General features: G+C 37.8%; 1 long non-coding RNA gene across 1 annotated transcript in view; it reads left to right on the forward strand.

Annotated features, from left to right (window-relative positions):
• The first annotated feature begins 543 nt into the window (after positions 1 to 543).
• LOC308626160 overlaps positions 544 to 20,296 on the forward strand; it is a 32,814-nt gene continuing 13,061 nt past the window's right edge. The window contains exon 1 of the long non-coding RNA XR_014017206.1: positions 544 to 1,077. This is a non-coding gene — a long non-coding RNA (uncharacterized lncRNA). The remainder of the gene's footprint in view (positions 1,078 to 20,296) is intronic.

Raw genomic sequence — 20,296 nt, forward strand, 5'->3', positions numbered from 1 at the left:
TTGTGTTTTTTTTTTATTTTGTCATTTGTGTTTTCAGTGTCATATCCCAAAAGTCATTACCAAACCCATGTAATGAGCTTTATTCCTATGTTTTCTTCTGGCAGTTGCATAATTTCAGGTCTTACATTTGAGTCTTTAATCCAATTCAAGTTAGTTTTGTGAGTGGTATAAGATATTGGTCCAATTTCATTCTTTTACATGTAAATATCCAGTTATCCCAGGGTTCCCTTGTATGTAACTTCTCTCTTTTCTCTTGCTGGTCTTAAAATTCTTTCTTTGTTTTTGACTTCTGACGATTTAATTGCAATGTGTGTCAGAGTAGCCCTATTTGAGTTCAAGCTATTTGGGCTTGTTTGGGCTTTATGGATCTGGATGTCCATTTCTCATCCTAGGTTTGGGAAGGTTTCATCCATTATTGCTTTAAATATACTTTTTTTCCCTTTCTCTCTCTCTTTTCTTCTTCTGGAATTCCCATAACATGTTTACTTTATTGTGTCCCATTATTTCCATAGGCTTTCTTCACTCTTTTTATTCTTTTCCTTTTTGTTCCTTTCACTGGGTAATTTCTAAAGTCCTATCCTCCAGTTTGCTGATTCTTTCTTCTGCATGTTCGAATCTACCTTTGAAACTTTCTATTGAATTCTTCAGTTCAGTTATTGTATTTTTTAAATCTAGTGTTCCTGTTTTTTTGATGTTGCTATTTCCTGGTCAAACTTCTTGTCTTGTTCATGCATTGTTTTCCTAATTTCACTTAGTTGTCTCTGCTTTCTTGTAGTTCACTAAACTTCCTTAGGAGGATTATTCTGAATTCTTTGACAGTTCATAGATCTCCAGTTTTTTTTTTTTTTTTTTTTTTTTTTTTTTTTGCAGTGTGTAGGCCTCTCAGTGTTGTGGCCTCTACCGTTGCGGAGCACAGGCTCCGGACGCGCAGGCTCAGTGGCCATGGCTCACGGGCCCAGCCGCTCCGCGGCATGTGAGATCCTCCCAGACCGGGGCACGAGCCCGCATCCCCTGCATCGGCAGGCGGACTCTCAACCACTGCGCCACCAGGGAAGCCCAGATCTTCATTTTTTTAAGGTCAGTTATTGGAATTTTATTACTTTCCTCTGGTGGTGTCATATTTGCCTAATTTTTGTGATCCTTGATTCCTTACATTGGTATCTGCATATGTGAATAATTGGGCTCTTCCTCCAGACTTTACTGGGTATTATATTCAGTAGTAGTAGTACATGGGGCTATGAATTAGTTTCCTAGCAGAGAGTCAGAGCCTGTATAGGACCTGGCTCTGGACAGGACCCAGAGCCTGTATAGTTCATTGTTTGGGAACCCAAATCAGGCCAGAGTGTGCACTTAATTCCCTGGTCAGGTGAGGGCACTGGTTTTGCCCTGCAGATGGGGGAGGCCACAGGCTGTGCTGTCTGTTGAAGTGCCACTGTATCTAGGGCTGTTTGGTGGCCTGTACAGCTTCCCATGTTCTCTGGTTAGGTTCCCCAGTTGGACATGCTGAAGGCTGTATTCAGTGATGAGTAGGGCTATGAATTAGATTTCCTGCCTGGGTGCAGCGGGAGAAGCAGCTCTAAAGCCAGTAAAGCTCTTTGTTGTCTCAACTCAAGCGGATCCACACTCCACGTTCTGTGGCTGCACAAGGCCCCTGGCTTGGCTTTGCAGACTCTCAGCTCTGCCTACCCTTCTCTAGGCTTGAGCACTGCTGGGCTGCACAGTTTCTAGGAGTTGTCACCAATCCTTCTAGTCAGATGGGCCAGGAAGACACTCTCCACAGCAGATGGGGTGGGGCTAGTCCCAGTTCCTTTGCCTGGGTGGGATGAGGAGGGCCCACTGCAGGCTACTCTTAATTTCTCAAACAGGCTCCCCAGTCGGGAGGAGCTGGGAGCTCCTCTCAGCCTTGGATATGAATTAATCTCCATGCCTGTGCATGGTCCAAGATCCCTACACACGTGGTACTGGCTCTGCTTTGTACCAGAGCCAGTGATGAGCTCTGGCTGCCTGCCTCTTGGCTGGAGCACAACTGGGCCAAATAGCTTCCAGGATTTACTGCCAGCCCTTTTGGTCAGATGGCCAGAAGCCACTCTCCACAGTGGGTGGGCTGTGACTCTGCTCTTTCCCTGGGTGTGGGCAAACCAGGTTCAAGGGCCAGATGCGTATCAGGTGGATCTGTACCCTGCTGAGTGCCCTGGTTGTAGTGCCCCGCCAACCTGGCTCTGTAGATAAGCAAAGATGCCCGTTGTGATCCCTACTTGGGCACTGCAGGTATGAATTCCATCTGTCACAATCCATGTGCTGGCTGTTGCATGCCCCTTCCCCCTTCATCACAGCCCAACTTTTAGTGGTCAAACCCTGCAGATTCCCCTGCAATCCCAGTGGAGCAGATTAGAGCAGTGGCTCCCACAAAGCAACCCCAATGCTAGTGGTGGTGCTTGCTGTCCCCCAGTTCTCTTCTCCTACTGGAGGAACCAGAGGTTCACGGGAGACCTCACCCATGGTGCTCCACTGGCCTGGGGGAGGGGCAGTGTGGTCAACGTGTAGCTCCTTCCCTCACTCTTCTAATGCAGTCTGTCTTGGTCTCTGTGGTGCACGAGGGTGCTTCAGCCTCACCTCCATGTTCTAGGATTCTCTCAACTAGTGTCCTGTTTCCAAATATTTGTTAGTTGTTCCTCCTGGGGGGGGCGTGGAGCCAGGAATGACCTTGGTGATGTCACCCCACTCTGGGCTTACTTTGAGAATATGTGTGTCCTTTATAGCCCAGACATTTCTGGTACTTGAAATGAGGTTCTCCTTTTATTGTTCTCCCTGCTTTAGGACCTAAAATGGGAGCTCTTCCTTAGCACTGGCACAAAGGCTGCTGAGATGACTAGGAAGCAAGTGCCAAGGGGGATAGTGAATCAAAGAACCTTGATTCATGGAAAAGGAATCCCAGAAGGAGCTCTAAACATTACACATTCCAAATGATTTATTCAGGGTTTTCCAATCAAAATCATTTTTACAAAAAAGAAACAGTTCTCAGACTTAGAGTACTATACTGCCAAGTATGTGGAAGAACATTGCCAGCAGTTGAGTGGTGTGGTCTGCTTTGAAATATATTCAGTTTTCTTAGGATGGACATATGTCTACTTCAAAGTTACTATTTCTTTCTAGTAATGCTGTCTACAGTAATATATTTGCTTTTGCCAAGTTAAGAAAACAATGACATCCCTCCCAGGTTCTAAAACAATTACCAGCATAAAAATACATTAAAATTTTTAGCTGATACTTCAGGAAACCAGTACTAGCTAGCATTCCTACTGATGCTAGTATTCAAAGAGAGGCGTGACAAAACCATTAATCTGGAAAAAACCGGGTTGGAAAGATGGAGAGAAAGAACTCAAGAGGACTACTTAAGCTGTTGCTTTCTTTACATGTCCCCAAATATGGTAATAACCATATAAGCTCCTAAAATAAGTGCAATTTTATGCAAACTTCATAGTACACCTAGTATGAGGGAAATTTTTACTTTATTTTATAGTATATTTTTTATTTTGTTAAAATGTCCCATAATGTAAAATTTACCATTTTAACCATTTTTAAGTGTATCATTTATTGGTATTAAGTACATTCACAATGTTGAGCAACCATGACCATTATCCATTTTAAGACCTTTCTTATTATCCCAAACAGAAACTGTACTCACTAAACAATAACCCCTTATTTCTCCCCTCCGCTTAGCCTCTGGTTAACTCTATTCTATTTTCTGGGTTTATAATTTGCCTCTACTAACTACCTCATATAAGTGGAATCATACAATAGTTGTCCTTTTGTGTCTGGCTTCTTTCACTTAACATAATGTTTTCAAAGTGTATCCATGTTATAGCATGTAGCAGCATTTCATTCCTTTTTAAAGCCATACAATGTATAGTGATTTTTAGTTGCAAAACACTTTTAGTACATTGTGTTTCTATTATATGAATGATATCTAGCATATATCACTACCATATTACCTTTAGTAGATGCCCAGTAATGTGTACTATGAGTGAGCCATAATTTCGTTCAGTCAAAACCCATTGATAAACATTTATTAAGTTCCAAACAGTTTTATGATTTCAAGAAATGTGGTAATGGACATAGAGGTTCATGTCTTTGTGTACTGGAGCTTTTACTTTTGATGGAAGAATTCTTGGAGTGGCATGGAATGGTATTGTTGGGTCAGAGATTATGCAGAAACATTTATAATTTGAATACATACATTGACTACAAAAACCATAAACTTCAACAAATAATATTCCTGTATTTTATGTAACCATTTATGACTATCTTAAAAATGAATGCAAGTAATATAAGGGAATCCACTTAATGTGATTTGAGCAAGGAAACATTCTCACTTTTTTCATTTCTAGTTCATGAAAGAAAATTCCTATACACAAGTATTGAAATATTTCAAGTCTCTGGATCACACATTTCATCATTTCAAAAATATTACAGAGTACATCACGGATGTCATTCAAGTCTTGTAACAACAGTGTAGAAAACTAGTAACATTTGTAGCTAGTTTTTTTTGAAGCTTCAGCAATGGATCAATTCTATCCAGCCTAATCTGTAATTTTAATTAGATTAAGTTTTAAAATAAAAAAGATTAATTTTTAATTTAAAAGTATTTTTAGTTCATATTTATGTACCTGCATTATGGTAAATCTTTTATTTTGTTTTTTTTCTGAGTTTCTCTTTAGAGTATCTTTTAAAATTTATTTTATTTTATTTTATTTATTTATTTTTTATTAGTTTCTGCTTTATAACAAAGTGAATCAGTCATACATATACATCTGTTCCCACATCCCTTCCCTCATGCATCTCCCTCCCTCCCACCCTCCCCATCCCACCCCTCCAGGTGGTCACAAAGCACCGAGCTGATCTCCCTGTGCTCTGCGGCTGCTTCCCACTATCTATCTACCTTACGTTTGGTAGTGTATATATGTCCATGCCTCTCTTTCGCTTTGTCACAGCTTACCCTTCCCGCTCCCCATATCCTCAAGTCCATTCTCAAGTAGTTCTGTGTCTTTATTCCCGTTTTACCCCTAGGTTCTTCATGACATTTTTTTTTTAATTCCATATATATGTGTTAGCATACGGTATTTGTCTTTCTCTTTCTGACTTACTTCACTCTGTATGACAGACTCTAGGTCTATCCACCTCATTACAAATAGCTCAGTTTCGTTTCTTTTTATGGCTGAGTAATATTCCATTGTATATATGTGCCACATCTTCTTTATCCATTCATCTGATGATGGACACTTAGGTTGTTTCCAGCTCCGGGCTATTGTGAATAGAGCTGCAATGAACATTTTGGTACATGTCTCTTTTTGAATTATGGTTTTCTCAGGGTATATGCCTAGTAGTGGGATTGCTGGGTCATATGGTAGTTCTTTTTGTAGTTTTTTAAGGAACCTCCATACTGTTCTCCATAGTGGCTGTACCAATTCACATTCCCACCAGCAGTGCAAGAGTGTTCCCTTTTCTCCACACCCTCTCCAGCATTTATTGTTTCTAGATTTTTTGATGATGGCCATTCTGACTGGTGTGAGATGATATCTCACTGTAGTTTTGATTTGCATTTCTCTAATGAGTAAAGATGTTGAGCATTCTTTCATGTGTTTGTTGGCAGTCTATATATCTTCTTTGGAGAAATGCCTATTTAAGTCTTCTGCCCATTTTTGGATTGGGTTGTTTGTTTTTTTGCTGTTGAGCTGCATGAGCTGTTTATAAAGTTTGGAGATTAATCCTTTGTCAGTTGCTTCATTTGCAAATATTTTCTCCCATTCTAAGGGTTGTCTTTTGGTCTTGTTTACGGTTTCCTTTGCTGTGCAAAAGCTTTGAAGTTTCATCAGGTCCCATTTGTTTATCTTTGTTTTTATTTCCATTTCTCTGGGAGGGGGGTCCAAAAGGATCTTGCTGTGATTTATGTCATAGAGTGTTCTGCCTATGTTTTTCCCCTAAGAGTTTGATAGTTTCTGGCCTTACATTTAGGTCTTTAGTCCATTTTGAGCTTATTTTTGTGTATGGTGTTAGGGAGTGATCTAATCTCATACTTTTACATGTCCCTGTCCAGTTTTCCCAGCACCACTTATTGAAGAGGCTGTCCTTTCTGCACTGTACATTCCTGCCTCCTTTATCAAAGATAAATTGACCATATGTGCGTGGGTTTATCTCTGGGCTTTCTATCCTGTTCCATTGATCTATCTTTCTGTTTTTGTGCCAGTACCACACTGTCTTGCTTACTTTAGCTTTGTAGTATCGTCTGAAGTCAGGGAGCCTGATTCCTCCAGCTCCGTTTTTCATTCTCAAGATTGCTTTGGCTATTCGGGGTCTTTTGTTTTTCCAAAGAAATTTTGAAATTTTTTGTTCTAGTTCTGTGAAAAATGCCAGTGGTAGTTTGATAGGGATTGCATTGAATCTGTAGATTGCTTTGGGTAGTAGAGTCATTTTCACAATATTGATTCTTCCAATCCAGGAGCATGGTATATCTCTCCTTCTATTTGTATCATCTTTAATTTCTTTCATCAGTGTCTTATAATTTTCTGCATACAGGTCTTTTGTCTCCTTAGGTAGGTTTATTCCTAGATATTTTAGTCTTTTTGTTGCAATGGTAAATGGGAGTGTTTTCTTGATTTCATTTTCAGATTTTTCATCATTAGTGTACAGGAATGCCAGAGATTTCTGTGCATTAATTTTGTATCCTGCTACTTTACCAAATTCATTGATTAGCTCTAGTAGTTTTCTGGTAGCATCTTTAGGGTTCTCTATGTATAGCATCATGTCATCTGCAAACAGTGACAGCTTTACTTCTTCTTTTCCAATTTGGATTCCTTTTATTTCCTTTTCTTCTCTGATTGCGTGGCTAAAACTTCCAAAACTAGGTTGAATAAGAGTGGTGAGAGTGGGCAGCCTTGTCTTGTTCCTGATCTTAGTGGAAATGGTTTCAGTTTTTCACCATTGAGGACAATGTTGGCTGTGGGTTTGTCATATATGGCCTTTATTATGTTGAGGAAAGTTCCCTCTATGCCTACTTTCTGCAGGGTTTTTACCATAAATCGGTGTTGAATTTTGTCGAAAGCTTTCTCTGCATCTATTGAGATGATCATATGGTTTTTCTCCTTCAACTTGTTAATATGGTGTATCACATTGATTGATTTGCGTATATTGAAGAATCCTTGCATTCCTGGAATAAACCCCACTTGATCATGGTGTATGATCCTTTTAATGTGCTGTTGGATTCTGTTTGCTAGTATTTTGTTGAGGATTTTTGCATCTATGTTCATCAGTGATATTGGCCTGTAGTTTTCTTTCTTTGTGACATCCTTGCCTGGTTTTGGTATCAAAGTGATGGTGGCCTCGTAGAATGAGTTTGGGAGTGTTCCTTCCTCTGAAATTATTTGGAAGAGTTTGAGAAGGATGGGTGTTAGCTCTTCTCTAAATGTTTGATAGAATTCGCCTGTGAAGCCATCTGGTCCTGGGCTTTTGTTTGTTGGAAGATTTTTAATCACAGTTTCAATTTCAGTGCTTGTGATTGGTCTGTTCATATTTTCTGTTTCTTCCTGATTCAGTCTTGGCCGGTTGTGCATTTCTAAGAATGTGTCCATTTCTTCCAGGTTGTCCATTTTATTGGCATAGACTTGCTTGTAGTAATCTGTCATGATCTTTTGTATTTCTGCAGTGTCAGTTGTTACTTCTCCTTTTTCATTTCTAATTCTATTGATTTGAGTCTTCTCCCTTTTTTTCTTGATGAGTCTGGCTAATGGTTTGTCAATTTTGTTTATCTTCTCAAAGAACCAGCTTTTAGTTTTATTGATCTTTGCTATTGTTTCCTTCATTTCTTTTTCATTTATTTCTGATCTGATCTTTATGATTTCTTTCCTTCTGCTAGCTTTGGGGTTTTTTTGTTCTTCTTTCTCTAATTGCTTTAGGTGCAGGGTCAGTTTGTTTACTCGAGATGTTTCCTGTTTCTTAAGGTGGGATTGTATTGCTACAAACTTCCCCCTTAGAACTGCTTTTGCTGCGTCCCATAGGTTTTGGGTCGTGGTGTCTCCATTGTCATTTGTTTCTAGGTATTTTTTTTATTTCCTCTTTGATTTCTTCAGTGATCACTTCGTTATTGAGTAGTGTATTGTTTAGCCTCCATGTGTTTGTATTTTTTACAGATCTTTTCCTGTAATTGATGTCTAGTCTCATAGCATTGTGGTCGGAAAAGATACTTGATACAATTTCAATTTTCTTAAATTTACCAAGGCTTGATTTGTGACCCAAGATATGATCTATCCTGGAGAATGTTCCATGAGCACTTGAGAAAAATGTGTATTCTGTTGTTTTTGGATGGAATGTCCTGTAAATATCAACTAAGTCCATCTTGTTTAATGTATCATTTAAAGCTTGTGTTTCCTTATTTATTTTCATTTTGGAAGATCTGTCCATTGGTGAAAGTGGGGTGTTAAAGTCCCCTACTATGATTGTGTTACTGTCGATTTCCCCTTTTATGGCTGTTAGTATTTGCCTTATGTATTGAGGTGCTCCTATGTTGGGTTCATAAATATTTACATTTGTTATATCTTCTTCTTGGATCGATCCCTTGATCATTATGTAGTGTCCTTCTTTGTCTCTTCTAATAGTCTTTACTTTAAAGTCTATTTTGTCTGATATGAGAATTGCTACTCCAGCTTTCTTTTGATTTCCATTTGCATGGAATATCTTTTTCCATCCCCTTACTTTAAATCTGTATGTGTCTCTAGGTCTGAAGTGCGTCTCTTGTAGACAGCATATATATGGGTCTTGTTTTTGTATCCATTCAGCCAATCTGTGTCTTTTGGTGGGAGCATTTAGTCCATTTACATTTAAGGTAATTATTGATATGTATGTTCCTATTCCCATTTCCTTAATTGGTTTGGGTTCGTTATTGTAGGTATATTCCTTCTGTTGTGTTTCTTGCCTAGGGAAGTTCCTTTAGCATTTTTTGTAAAGCTGGTTTGGTGGTGCTGAACTCTCTCAGCTTTTGCTTGTCTGTAAAGGTTTTAATTTCTCCATCAAATCTGAATGAGATCCTTGCTGGGTAGAGTAATCTTGGTTGCAGGTTTCTCTCCTTCATCACTTTATTTATGTCCTGCCACTCCCTTCTGGCTTGTAGAGTTTCTGCTGAGAGATCAGCTGTTAACCTGATGGGGATTCCCTTGTGTGTTATTTGTTGTTTTTCCCTTACTGCTTTTAATATGATTTCTTTGTGTTTAATTTTTGACAGTTTGATTACTATGTGTCTTGTTGTATTTCTCCTTGGATTTATTCTGTATGGGACTCTCAGTGCCTCCTGGACTTGATTAACTATTTCCTTTCCTATATTAGGGAAGTTTTCAACTATAATCTCTTCAAATATTTTCTCAGTCCCTTTCTTTTTCTCTTCTTCTTCTGGAACCCCTATAATTCGAATGTTGGTGCGTTTAATGTTGTCCCAGAGGTCCCTGAGACTGTCCTCTATTCTTTTCATTCTTTTTTCTCTATTCTGCTCTGCATCAATTATTTCCACTATTTTATCTTCCAGGTCACTTATCCGTTCTTCTGCCTCAGTTATTCTGCTATTGATCCCTTCTAGAGTATTTTTAATTTCATTTATTGTGTTTTTAATTGATGCTTGATTCATCTTTAGCTTTTCTAAGTCCTTGTTTACTGTTTCTTGCATTTTCTCTATTCTATTTCCAAGATTTTGGATCAACTTTACTATCATTATTCTGAATTCTTTTTCAGGTAGACTGCCTATTACCTCTTCATTTGTTAGGTCTGGTAGGTTTTTATCTTGCTCCTTCACCTGCTGTGTGTTTTTCTGTCCTCTCATTTTGCTTATGTTACTGTGTTTGGGGTCTCCTTTTTGCAGGCTGCAGGTTCGTAGTTCCCGTTGTTTTTGGTGGCTGTCCCCAGTGGCTAAGGTTGTTTCAGTAGGTTGTGTAGGCTTCCTGGTGGGGGGGACTAGTGCCTGTATTCTGGTGGTTGAGGCTGGATCTTGTCTTTCTGGTGGACAGGTCCACGTCTGGTGGTGTGTTTTGGGGTGTCTGTGGACTTATTATGATTTTAGGCTGCCTCTCTGCTAATGGGTGGGGTTGTGTTCCTGTCTTGCTAGTTGTTTGGCATAGGGAGTCCAGCACTGTAGCTTGCTGGTCATTGAGATAAGCTGGGTGTTGGTATTGTGATGGAGATCTCTGGGAGATTTTCGCCGCTTGACATTATGTGGAGCTCGGAGGTCTCTTTTGGACCAGTGTCCTGAAGTTGGCTCTCCCACCTTCGAGGCACAGCACTGACTCCTGGCTGCAGCACCAAGAGCTTTTCACAATGTAGAGAACATATCATGGGAAGCACATAGAGAGTTGTTAAGCTTCTCCACTGTATGATAAAATTCTTGAATTATTACATTATAAACCGGTCCGGGGAGGAAGGCGCCATCTGGGAGCGCGTAAGGGCTGCGCGGCGCAGGCGGCGGGCAGGGCCGAGCGGTGGCGGCGGCGCTGTCCTAGGAGAGGTACTGGAGCCGGGGGACGCCGAGGCGGCGACAGTGGCGGCGGGGGCGCGGGGCCCTCTCTTTGTGTCTTAATGAACAAAGGATAACTGGGCCTTTTTTGAAGTCTTTGCTTGAGTTGAAGACACAAAATGCAACCTGTACTCTTATAATATGTTCAGTTTATCAGTACACAAACTTATAAACCGTGAATTTCCCTAAAGTTATTATACCATTTAGAAGATGTTTGCTTGGACGTTTACTTAAAACCAAACAATTGAGGTCTATATGTCCAAATATTTTCCTTCTCTCTTGCTGTCTCCATTTCAGTTTCCTGAGTTTCTGGGAAGGCCTGGTCTCCCCAAAGGAACGATTTCTGGTAGAAGTCTGAAGGTCTGACCCAAGAAAAAAAATCCAGTATAGCCAATGAATTGAGGACAAGAAGGTTTCCAGTCGGGAACATATAACCTCATATATTACAATCACCTTAAGTAAGGTGTGCTGATAGCTGGATATGATTTAACTTCTTGGAAAAAGATGCATACATAACCTACCCCACAGGGAAGCTGTTCTCAATTCCCTTAGTGGTTGTGGTGTTTATCAGAGAGTGCCTTGGGGGAAGATGAATACAATAACAGTATGATGCTTTTCTTTTCATTTTTAGCTCATTGTTGCCACGTACACTTGGTGATCTTGGTGCCTGTGGTTTAATCCCAGGAGGTTAGACATGTGGAACAGCACATTAACCCTTTTTAGTATTTTCTCCCAAGGCAAATCATTTTTATAGGTTGTCTCCATGGTCTTCTAGATGCTTATCAAAATTAAGCATCAAGTCTTCTAAGTGAGTAATAGCCCCAGTCAGTGTGAGGAAAGCAGCTTGGTTCTTATTGGGGCACAAATTCTTGGTCTTGGCACAAAGTGAGTTCACATAGGGAGTTAGAAGGAGGAGAATGGGGCATGCGAAAGGGGAGTTCTGTGTTCTCATTTACCTATGCATGTTGAAACTCCACTAACAGTTTTATTTTCATTAGCAATTTGTGATAAAAACTTAGGGTAAAGGGAATAATGAAGCTGTCCCATTATATGGCAGGACAAAAGATAGTAGTGACATCAAAATCAGGGCCTATCCATCTCATTTGCAGTTATGTACTCAGTGTTTAGCATAGCATTTGACCCCTCATCAGTATTCAATAAGAAGATGCGTGTTGAATGACTTAGGGATGAATTAATGAATGAAAAAAGTTAATATGGTAGAAAATGTGTTTTATCCTTGTATTTTCGTGTGTTGACTTCTGTATTTCAAGACCCAGCACTGTAACTGACACATAGAATATAAGCAGTAAAATTTGCTGAAAGAATGAATGAGTCCCCACAATTCTAAGAATAATTTTAAGACCAACACAGACCCCATATGTGCCAAGGTCTATGACAGAAGCATCCAGAGAAGAAAGCCTGATCTCAGCTAGTGGTAGAGCTGACAGAATTTATCTAGTTTTCATAATTTACAGCTCATCCCATTACATCTAGGCATAGTACCTACGTGAGCCATACAGTTAAATGTTGACTGAAAAAAAATGCACAACCTAAAAGTTGAGAATTATGTTTTATTTGGAGGACATACTGAGGACTTAAATCAGGAGACAGCCTCTCAGATAGCTCTGAGGGACTGTTCTGAAGAGGTAAGGGAGGGCACAGGATATTTAGGGGTTCTTGCAAAAAAAAACCCAGGTAGTTGGAACATCAAAAGATTACTGTTAATTAAAGAAACTAGACATCTTAAGTTAATAAATTTAGTACTTTTCTATATATGGTGAGATGCAAGAATCTGGTCTCATGGAAATCATTCCCTTGATATGCACTTTAATTATCTAGGGCCAGTATCCTGTTTTCTCCATCCTGAATCCCCTCAGGGTGCAACATCGGGGGTGGCTTCAGTGGCTGATGGCTTGATGGCTATAACATCCTTTGTTACTGATACCACAGGCTACATTCTTTGTCCACGTAAATGACTTGAATATGGATAGTAAATCTGTGGATTTGCAAAAGGTAATTCTTGGAGCATTTTTAGAAGGACAAAGTTAAGGGCAATTTCAGAATCACTAGCAGCTAAAATTGCTATTTATACTTTTCCACCGGTAGGTAGTAATCTGCTGTTGCTATCTTCAGTATTCCCAAGGGATAACAAAAGCCATTTAATTCAAGAAAGAAATGTAAACTTTAGCACAATGCAACTTCCACAAAACCAAACACACAGACACACACCCAACTCTCGCAGATATGAAGTAATAATCTAAAATAGAATCCTGGAACTAATTGCAAAAAAAGAGCAAATGTACTCATATTGGATTTTATTCTTTTATTAATGTTTGATATATATATATATGTATTTATTAATAAAATTCAGAGTTGCTATATGGAGAAATAGCTTTGTACGGATATTGTCTTTGTATGTGTTTATCAATAATGTATGAGATTGCCTCCTATGCTCCTTTTCCTTTATTCTCTTGCAGGCAGTAGATGTAGTTATCAGTTGTTTTTAAAATTTCTAGGCAGCCAAAGGACTAGTATCACTTAAATAAAGAAGGCAAATTGTCCAAAGTAGGAACAATTTTCCTTCATTATGGAACATAAAGTCCTCATATGAAGGAGGAAGAATTTCATAGCTAAAAGCTTTCAACTACAGAAGATTTATGAGTAACTATGTATGTTGTTTCAAAGTGGACTCTCTATAATTAATGTCTAGGGGTTATCTTTGGTATATAATGGATTTTGATTTTTTAAATATTATTAGATAATATACAGAAGAATATATTTAATTGTATGTAAGTTATGAGAAATAATAAAAACTCCTGCAAACACACCACCAAAACTAAGAACTAGAATCAAAACTGCTGAGTCTTCTCTCTGTTCTCTACCCTGATCCCACCTTCCTGCTTTCACCAAAGAAATCACTCTGATCTTGGCTTTATGTTCAACATCCACATAATTTTTATCTGATTTTGCTTATTATTGAGATTTATAAAATTGATATCATACTTTAGTCTTCTGTGCTTGCTTTTTTTACTCAACATTATGTTTCTAAGGTTCATCCACTTTGCTTTAACTAGTGTTCATTCATTTGTACTACTGTATAATATTTTATTGTATAAATACAAGAAAATGTGTTTATTATTCTATTAATGATATTTGGGTTGTTTGGGGCCTATTACGGACAGTACTTCCATGAACATTTATTTTAATGTTTCCTGGTACACATGTGCAAGATTTAACATAAGTAAAAGAGTAGACATACTAAGAGTAGAATTGCTGAGTTGTAGGGAATTCAAATATTCAACTTTAAAAATTCATGTCAAAATGTTTTCCAAAGTTATGGAATCAATTTTCAGTCCTTTTGCTCTATAGCTTCACCAGTTAGAATGGCCATTTTAGTCTTTTGTTCCTTGTATTAGTCTGCTCAGGTTGTCCTAGCAAAATACCTCAGATTCAGTGGCTTAAAAAACAAGAGATTTATCTTCTCACAGTTCTGGAGGCTGGAAGTCCAGGCTCAAGATGTTGGCAGTTTTGGGTCCTCCTGAGGCCTCTTTCCTTGACTTGCAGATGACCACTGCTTTCTAGCTATGTCCTCACATGGCCTTTTCTCTGTGTGTATACATCCCTCGTATCTCTTCCTCTTCTTACAAGGACACCAGTCATATCAGTTAGGGCCCCACCATTGTGACCTCATTTAACCATAATTATGTTTTTAAAGTCCCTGTCTCCAAACAGCCACATTGGGAGGTGGGGCATCAACATACGAATTTTAGGGGACACAATTCAGTCCATAACAGTTTTAATTTGTATTTCCCTAATTACTGACAGGCTGAGAATCCTTTCATTTGTTTAATAGTTGCCTATGTTTCCTATTCTGTGAAGTCCAGAGAATATCTTTTGTCCATTTTTCTACTGTTTATCTTTTTCTTACTTATTTCTATTGTTCTTTAAATACAAGCAAATAATCCTTGGTCAGCTATATATGACACAAATAAGTTATTTCATACCTTCTAACTTTTTTAATGTTGTCTTTTGATAAATAGCGGCTCTCAATTTTAATGAAATCAAATTTATCTTTTAGCTTAGTGTCTTTTTGTTCTACTTAAAATGTCCTTCCCTAGTTTAATGCTACCCAGATATAGTATATTTTCTTCTGAAAGTTCTAGTGTATCTGTGTTTTATATTCAAGCCATTAATGCACTTACAATCGACTTGTCTGTATTATCCAATTTCTTTGTTTTCTTATGAATAATTAAGTTTTCCAGGACCATTTTGGAATGAATGGATTTTTTAGGTGTGTCTGAGCTGTTCTTGACCATTCACATAAATTTCAGAATTGGCAATCCTGTAAAACCTCTATTAAGTATTTTTATTGTAATTGTATTGACTATATAAATTAAGTTGGGGGAAACTTACACCATTATGATGAGTCTTTTCTATCCATAAACAAGATGTACCTCTCCATTTATTTAAGACTTCTTTAATATCTTTCTGTAAGGTTTTATTTTCTCCATAAATGTCTTGCACATTTTTATTTAGATTTATTCCTAGGTAGTCTTTTTTTTTTTCCATTTTAAATAATTTTTAAGCTCTCTCTTTGTTCCTGGATTATAGAAATCCAATAGATATTTGCATCTTGAGCTTATATCTAGCCATCTTGCTAATATTGTTTTTTAGTAAGAGAGGATTTTCTTAGCAAAGTGGAATAAATGTAAAATTAAATAAAAAGGTTATGGGTCAGCTCTGGTCAATAGAACTTTCCATGATAATGGAAATGTTCTTAGTGCTGTCAAAAACTACAGCCATTAGTCACATGTGTTTTTAAATTTTTAAATGTAAGTTCAATAAAATTAAAATTTCAGTTCCTAAGTCAAACTTGCCCACATTTCAAGTATTTAATAGCCACTTGTGACTAATGGACACTATACTGGACATTGTGTCTCTAGACTATTAGACTGTGAAGCCATGGCGTCCCGGGATTTTATCTTTGTCAATGGCATAGTGAGATCTTTCATGTGACAGTTATTCTGTTATTAAAAAGAGAAGTTACTTAACCTAGTCATCCCTAACTTTTTGAAATAATCCAACATAGCTTTCACCATCCAGGAATTTCTTGAATCATATTTATGTTTCTAAACTATTTCTTGTGTCAAGTGTTCACTTTGTAGCAAGTTCACTGTCCTAAAATGGCACATACCAAAGGATCAAGAGGTTCCTTTATTCCTGATAAGCTGTGATTGGATGAAGAAGACCTTGTTACCCTGCCTATCTGATTTTTATTATAATCAGATGTTAACCTGTATCAGTCTCCATATTCAAAATTCACCTTCAAAATTATATGTTATTCACATGATGGTTGTCTTTATTTCATTTAGCTAGTATCATGACCTTATAAATGCAGTTTTGGTCATTTTCTACTAAAACCTCATATTTATCTGTGTGGAAATACATCTCCTACTTGTTTGCCCTCTTATAAACTCTTCCTGTAATTTAATCCTCATGAGCTTTATTTCCCGTAATTTTAATTACTTAATATTTTGTAAAACATTTAAGAGATCACTGGTATGCTCTTTTTTTCAATCATCTATACATTTAAACAGTGTGTTGCAATAAGAAATAGTACTGGTAATCAGAAGACCAGAGTCCTAGTTTTACCCATAAAAATGAACTATATGTGCATTTAAATAAGTTTTATATAAGGTTATATAAGGTTTATGCTGATTCTAAAATGGTTATGATTATTTAGAAAATTATGTTTGAAATATGACATTATTCAAAACCAATAGAGGTTTGAAATCTATTAAAAATCTACAAAGAATTAAACTATTTCACCTTTTTCCCTGATTTGATATTAAACTGTAATCCTTCAGCTTTCACTTACAGCATGCTGTAGCTGCTGTTGACACAAAGACAAAATATAATGTCTAAATATTGTGTACTTGTTTTTTAAATGAATACTTTTGTTTAAAATTGTCTTTTACATAGATTCTTGATTCCCTTTTCACAACTTTTCCATTCCCCATGCTACTGCAATCAATCACTCATGATAGAAAATTATTCTCTTTTCTGTTTGCTAAAGCTCTTTTTAAAATACCAAGTTTCAAATGATCATCAATTCAAGAAACTTTGGGTAATGAACCTCATAATTTCCAGAATGAATATTTTGTTTCACTGGCTACCAGGACACCATCCTCTCCTAGATGTCTCCCCTCTCACTCACCATTCCTTGGCATTCTCCCTTGGTGATGCCTCCCATACCTCAACATCTGTTAGAAGGCCCTCAGGCTAATTCCTGGCCCCCTTCACTCTCCATCTATCTTAACTACTCATGAGTTTTAATCTAGTCCCATTACTTTAATGGTAAGATGACTTATGACTCCCCAATTCATACTTCTAGCCCTAAGCACTCACCTAACCTCCAGACTCCTAATTCCCATTTCCCACTAAATATCTCCAATCTATGCATAATAGACATTTCAAACTTAGCAAATAAAACTAAATATTTTGCTTTGATCCATCCACTGCACTCCAGTTTTTCCTGGCTCCATAACTCATCCAGTTGCTCAGGCCAAAAATGTTAGATTCATCCTTAAACTCTCACTTTCCCACAATTCCTATGTCCAGTCCATCAGAAATTCTTGCCAGTCTAACTTGAAAATACATCCTGAATCCACCTACCTCTCACCTTACTCTGGCCGTCTTTACTTACTCCAAGCCATCATTGCTTGCCTCATCTAATGCAATAGGCAGCCTCTTCCACAACCTCCTTGCTTCCTCCCCTCTTGCCCCAATCCTTATAGTCTATAACCAATACAATAGCCAGAATAATAAAAAAAAAACCCATAAATCATATCACATGATTTCGCAAAACCCGTTCCCATCACTTTAGAATAAAAATTAAACTTTTTACCTGTCCTACATGCTTTATTCAGTATTTCTTCTGCCCTACTCTCCAAGCTCGTTTACTACTACTATTCTCTCACACACACATCCAGATTTTCTTTCTGCAGTGGCCTTCCCAACATCAGGGCCTTTGCACTTGCTATTCCCTAAAACCTGGAAGATTTTAAAAATCTGTAAGATTTCTCCAAGAAGATCTTAGAAGGCATTTACATTTCATTTTGTAGAGACATTTGGTAGAAGACATTTTTGCAAAAGATAGATACATTTTACTTTGGCGGCTATTCACACATCTAGCAATTTCCAAGTTGGTTACATAACAAATGTGAATTGATGAAGCTAAAATAAAAGAACTGTAGTTGGTGAGACCTATGTGTTTTAAACCGTGAACTTTGAGGAATTGTAGACATGCAAACTATACCATGGTTTCAGTGTTAATGTGTGAGAGTTAGCTAAGGTATTTTTCAAATACTCATTACTCTCTAAAGAGCTTCTGAGCAGGAAATCAGGACAGGGCCTGTGGACCTGAATTTTATCCAGTACCTCAGTTGATTCTGTTGCAAATGGTTTTCAGTCAGCCCTTTGAGAGACACCAAGCTGGGGTATTTGCCCAGATATAATTGCCAGTGGTCATACAAGACACCAATGAGATACAATTGAGAATCAACAAATGACTGAAAAGAGTGACAAAAGAAGAAGAGGATCCAGTCAGGACCAGTAGAGATGCTATCCCAAGCACCCTTGGCTAGGAGTTTTACAAATCCATTCATATACATGGACTGATAGTTAACAGCCAAATGGCACTGCATATTTTTGTAAGTTGCTGAGTATTAAAGTGTATGGCTAAGCATCATAAGTTTTGTTAAATTATATTTTGGTTGCTATAAAATTAGATGTACATTGTGTGTCATAGATGTAGGGATACATATGTGTAAATATATGTCGTTGTTTCAGTTCTTCAGCTGACACTTCATAATGTCTTTGCAACTTCTAAATGAAGGACCTCTTCAAATACTGTTTAGAAAAACAAGAACCTGTTCATCCCTGTCCACCTCCTTGTCTTCATCCCCTTCCTTGTCCCTTCCCTTCTTTTTTTAAATATCTTTATTGGAGTATAACTGTTTTATAGTGTTGTGATCCCTTCCCTTCTTGAACAAATTAGTCCATTAAGTGAGGTAAAATAACGCTTTGTCAGCATGGGGGAGGTGGGCATTCGAGGAACCACATGACTTGGCATTGGGTCTCAGAGTCTGAGAAAGGGGAGAGGATGTCTGCATAAGGGAGCCTGGAGTTGATTGCTGAAGTCTGATTCGTGTGAAAGGGCATCCACATGAGGAAGTGGCCTTGGCAACCACTCTGTACAGATAGTCATAACACGTGCCAGGTGGAGAAACTGGGTGGGATGGGAAAGTGGCAGCTACAAGAATTTACTTAAATACAGGAAGACTGATCAAATAAGTAAGGATATTAAGGATATGGTAATCAGTGTTATTTTAATATCTGTGGAGGGAGTTAAAATATGAAAAGGGCAAAAACTAGAATGAAAGGGCGTTGAAAGGGAATGGAGGATGTTAATGTGAACACATGATTTTTAATATAGAGACATTATAGAAATAAACATAGACAATATGTTTGCATGTGTTTATGAATGTATTTGTGAATATGTGTAAATGGTTATGAATATGTTTTCATATGTGTATATGTATATATGTACCTAAATCCCCTAGCTCTGCCTATTGAGAGTACCTGGGACCACTACTTCCCAAGAGCAATGAATACACCTAGTGTCCAGATCTTGGTTTCTAAATACAGCTCTCCAACTGAAGGAACTAAAGCTCTTTGGAGAAATGGCTAATTCTAGAACCACTACATGGAAAATATAAGATGACCCTAGAACATATTATAGTTTCAAGAACTAAGGGATCAGCCATAAAAAGAAATGAAATTGAGTTATTCGTAGTGAGGTGGATGGACCTAGAGTCTGTCTGTCATACAGAGTGAAGTAAGTCAGAAAGAGAAAGACAAATACCGTATGCTAACACATATATATGGAATCTAAAAAAAAAAATGTCATGAAGAACCTAGGGTTAAGACAGGAATAAAGACACAGACCTACTAGAGAATGGACTTAAGGATATGGGGAGGGGGAAGGATAAGCTGTGACAAAGTGAGAGAGTGGCATGGACATATATACACTAGCAAACGTAAAATAGATAGCTAGTGGGAAGCAGCCGCATAGCACAGGGAGATCAGTCCGGTGCTTTGTGACCTAGAGAGGTGGGATTGGGAGGGTGGGAAGGAGAGCGATGCAAGAGGGAAGAGATATGAGGATACATGTATAACTGATTCACTTTTTTATAAAGCAGAAACTAAGACACCATTGTAAAGCAATTATACTCCAATAAAGATGTTAAAAAAAAGAAGGGATAATATCAAAGAATAGTTGGGAAACATCAAAGGATATAGAAGCCAAACTGAAGGGGTTTCCACTGGACAAATCTTGAACAATCTAAGCCTCAAAATAAATAATGGTAGAAACGTATTATAGTCAATTGAATAAAATAGGAGTCTATGAGTTCATACTGATTTTAATAATTAAATTGAGTAAATTATGTTTGATGAGGAACAGGATATTTACATAATTACAAAGTGCCTTACCACAAAAATTATTAATAATGAAGGAGAAAAAAATAACGTTACAATGGAGAAGACTGGGTGATACACCTTAATCAAATGAGTAACATGATATTCCAGTAAGGCTACAAGTTAAAAGTTTGCCGAAATTGTTTGATAGGAAGCAGTGAGAAGAACAAAGCTTCACCACTGTGTTATTCCTGCCAACTACACATATCC

This window comes from Mesoplodon bidens (genome assembly GCF_964165515.1).
Source record: "Mesoplodon bidens genome assembly, chromosome: 12".
NCBI lineage: Eukaryota > Metazoa > Chordata > Mammalia > Artiodactyla > Ziphiidae > Mesoplodon > Mesoplodon bidens.